This window comes from Tupaia chinensis, unplaced genomic scaffold (assembly GCF_000334495.1).
Source record: "Tupaia chinensis unplaced genomic scaffold, TupChi_1.0 Scaffold000320_1, whole genome shotgun sequence".
NCBI lineage: Eukaryota > Metazoa > Chordata > Mammalia > Scandentia > Tupaiidae > Tupaia > Tupaia belangeri.
In genome coordinates this window covers 4,413,565-4,417,800 of record NW_006159813.1, presented here as the reverse complement: position 1 = coordinate 4,417,800, position 4,236 = coordinate 4,413,565, and the positions used below count along the sequence as shown (strand labels likewise).

General features: G+C 43.5%; 1 protein-coding gene across 2 annotated transcripts in view; it reads right to left on the bottom strand.

Annotated features, from left to right (window-relative positions):
* The window catches only part of VSIG10 (V-set and immunoglobulin domain containing 10), a 102,627-nt gene that overhangs the window by 50,305 nt on the left and 48,086 nt on the right, over positions 1-4,236 (bottom strand). The gene's annotated exons all lie outside the window — the stretch shown is intronic.

Sequence of the window (4,236 nt, the reverse complement as noted above, 5' to 3'; positions counted from 1 at the left end):
CGACATGAGTTTTAAGCTACCGGGTCCGGGAAGCGAACCGCGGTTGACTACATGGGAGTCCAGTGACATAGCCATTATGTTAACTGCTGGTTCCCAATAAATTAATTCTTAAAAAAGAGAGAAAGTAATAAACATTCTAATGGTAACATCAGCAACAATAACACACAAACTCTGAGGATATTAATGCTAAACAAAATAAGCCAGTCACAAAAAGACAGAAAAGCACTTGATTCCACTTATGCAAGTACCTGAAATAGTTAAATTCATAGAGATAGAAAGCAGAATGGTGATGGGGGGGTGCACAGGGAGACACATATGGAGATTAGCCAGCTAGTGGTTAACGGGTACAAAGTTTTAATTTTGCAAGATGAAAAAGAGTTCTTGAGGTGGATGGCAGTGATGCCTGCATAACGATGTGAATATACTCATTAAAAAAAAATATTTAATTTTATTTATTTATTATTACTTTTTTTTTTTGGAGAGGTTTTCGCTATAGGGCGCGTGTGCTCGCCAGACAGACAGAGAGAGAGAGACAGAGAGACAGAAAGCAAGAAATCACCCCACAGGGAGGATGATCACGCCGTAATCCCTTCTCCTCCATTCTCCTCTCAGGATCTTGGGCACGCACGCACACGCACCTGGCGTGAGTTTTAAGCCACCGGGTCCGGGACGCGAACCGCAGTTGACTATGTGGGAGTCCAGCGACATAGCCATTACGCTAACTGCTGGTTCTCTTTATTATTACTTTTTCAATTTGACAAGAGACAGATCCAGAAAGAAAGAGAGGGAAAGTGAGAAAGCAAGCCACCAAGACCAGAGCTCAAACTGTGGTTGGCCATGTGTGAGTCCAGCACTTAACCACCAAGCCACCTGCTGGTCCCAATGTGAATATATTTAATGGCACTGAACTGTGTACTTTAAAATGGTTAAGATGGTAAATTTATGTTAAATGCATTTTTTTTTTTAGGCTTTTGCCATAGGGAGTGTGCACTTGCCAGAAAGACAAAGAAAGAGAGAAAGTGAGAAATCCCCCTTTCCTCAGGAAATCATCCCCAAGGGAGACAGCCATGCTCCAATTCCTTCACCATTCTCCTCTCAAAATTTTGGGTGTGCACGCACATGGGCCTGGCATGATTTTCAAGCAGTTGGGTTCAGGACTCAAACTGTGGCTGGCCATGTGGGGGTCCAGTGCTTTAAACATCATGCCACCTGCTAGCCCCATACATTTCTTTTTTTTTTTTTTTTTTTTTTTTTTTAGGGTGCATGCGTTTGCCAGAAAGAGAGAGAGACAAAAAAACAAGAAATTACCCCCCAGGAGGGAATGACCACACCGCAATCCCTTCTCCTCTATTCTCTTGGTACTTTGGGCACATACACACACGCCCAATGTGAATTTCAAGCCACTAGGTCGAGGACTGAACAGTGGTCATCCATATGGGAGTCCAGTGCCTTAACCACTATACCACCTGCTGGCCCCACACTTCACTTTTTAAAAATTAAAAATCTTTTTCTTTCATTGATAAAGAGAGGGAGTGTGTGCTCACCAGAGAGAGATCAAAGCGGGGGCGGGGGGAGAGAGAGAGAGAGAGAGAGAGCGAGAAGGAGAACCTTCTGGTGGGGTATGACCATCCTTCTTCCTCCCTTTCTCTAACCCATCAGGATTCTGGGTATGCGTGCACATGTGCCTGGCATGTTTTTCAAGCCTCTGGGGCCAGAATTTGAACCACAGTTGGCTATGTGGAATCTGGCTCCCTTAACTACTAGGCTATGAGGCCAAACCTTAATAAGTCCCTCCCAACAGCATTAGTGAGACATAATTCACATACCATACTATAAAACTTAACCATTTACTAGGCCTGCCAGTGGTATGGTGCTTAAGGTGTTGGGTGACTGCACAGTTCTAGTCTGGACCCAGCAGCTTGAAAAATGTACTGGGTACCTGTGCGTGCGGGCCCAGAATCCTGAAAGGAGGGGAAAATGGAGAGGGAACTGTGGTATGACTATCCCACATGGAGGGTGCTTTCTTATTTTCCTTCTATCTCTCCCTGGCAAATTAAAAAAAAAAGGTCTGTCTCACTTCACTTAGATGGGTTCTCTGCATGCCAAGGCATATGGGTGGAATTCAGTCAAGTTATATTTCGTGTCACTATTTTTTCTTTTTTTTCAGAATGAGGTTAATCCTTTTGGGTGTCTAGTTAGAAATCTCCAGCTTCTTGGGGTCCCAGCACCTGCTTGTTGTTTACTTTAGTTCTGTCTCCCATCCCTGCAAAAGTTCCATTCTGTTTCTCACGGACTAGTGAATACAGTCAGCCTCAGTGGTGCAGTGGTCATATGATGCTCTATGATGCTGAAGCCACATGGGAAGGTCTTGAGTTTGCTTCCTGAGGTCTCCTGTACATGCCCGGGGTGCCTATGATGCAGGCCAGTTGGGGCTGGGGGTGGATCACAATGTAAAGACCCTGCTGAGGGTACCTATCTGCCTCCCTTTCTCATGGAACAAATAAATAAACTTAAAAAGACAAAGAAGGGTATACAACTCCCCCATCCCGAACCCAGCCATGATTTCACTTTCTGCTGTTTCAATTACCCACGGTCAACTGTGGTCTGAAAACATTCAATGGAAAATTCCATAAATAAACAATTGCAATGCCCTTCTGAGTAGCATGACGAAATCTCACTCTGTCCAGCTAGAACAAGAATCATCCCTTTGTTCAGGGTCTCTGTGCTGTACAAACTGCACGCCCATTAGACACTTAGTAGCCCTCTCAGTGGTCAGATCAGAAAAACAGTATTTAGAGGGTTTCAGGCATCCACTGAGGGCCTCAGAACAGAACTACAGATAAATGGGAACTGCTGAATTAAACTTAATTCAACCCTGGGGCCAGCAGGTGGCGTGGTGGTTAAAGGTGCTGGATTCCCCACGGCCGACTGGGGTTCGAGTCCCAGACTTCCTGGTAGCTTGCTTTCTCACTTTCCCTTCCTCTCTCTCTCTCTCACTCTGTCCTTCTCTGACCAAATTTACAAAATAAATAAATGAGGTTAGCAGGTGGTGTGGTGGTTGGGATGGCTGGATTCCCACATGGTTGACCATGGTTCAAGTCCCGAACCTGGCAGCTTGCTTTCTCACTTTCCCCCTCTCTCTGGTCAACTTTAAAAATAATAATAATAATAATAATAATAATAATAATAATAAATAAGGACAATGAATAACATTTCTAAAATAAATTAAAAGTTAAAGAATAATTTTTAAAAATTAATTCAACCCTGAAATGGTAGTATTCTCTGTTCAGGAAAACTTAATCTGGCAAAGTACATGAGATTAGCATTGGGATAAATGGTACACTTGCATCCTGGCTTTCTGGTCTATGGCTGACTTTTCATACTATTTGGAGAAAGTTCCTTTATAATATGATACTATTGGCTCTTACTAGGCACACGCTGCATGGAATGAATACTGTCATCCCTTGAGCAAACCTTGAAGTAGGTCCTGTTCTTATCTGTACTTTATAGATAAGGAAGCTAAGGCTCAGGAGGTGAAATGAACTCCCAAATAAAGTCACAACCTCAAGCCTGAATTTCTAAAATGAATGAACCTTGCCCTGGGCCCAAAATTTCCTTAGAGAAGTCGTTTTTTTTTGTTTGTTTTGTTTTGTTTTTTCCTTTTCCTTTTTCTTGAGAGGTGTTTGCTAAAGGTCATATATGCTCACCAGAAAGACAGAAACAGAAAGTGAGAAATCACCCCCCCCCCAGGGGATGGCCACCCTGCAATTCCTTCTCCTCCATTCTCCCCTCAGGATCTTGAGCACGCACACACACATCCAGCGTGAGTTTTAGCCACCAGGTCCGGGACTCGAACCATGGTTCACTACATGGGAGTCCAACAACATAGACATTGCACTAACTGATGGTCCCTCTCCATCTTTTAAAAAATAATTATTTATTTAATTTTATTTATTATTTTTTAATTTGATGAGAGAGAGGGGGGAAAAGAGAGAAAGATAAAGAGGGAAAGCAAACCACCAGGTCCAGGACTTGAACCACTGTTGGCCATGTGGGAGTCTAATCCCTTAACCACCATATGACCTACCAGTTCTGAGAAGTGGTTCTTAAACTTGGACTGGGATTAGGAAAGGATGAAGAAACCTAGGTGAGGGACCAGCAGTTAGCGTAATGGCTATGTTGCTGGACTCCCATGTAGTCGACCACGGTTTGAGTCCCAGACCCAGTGGTTTAAAC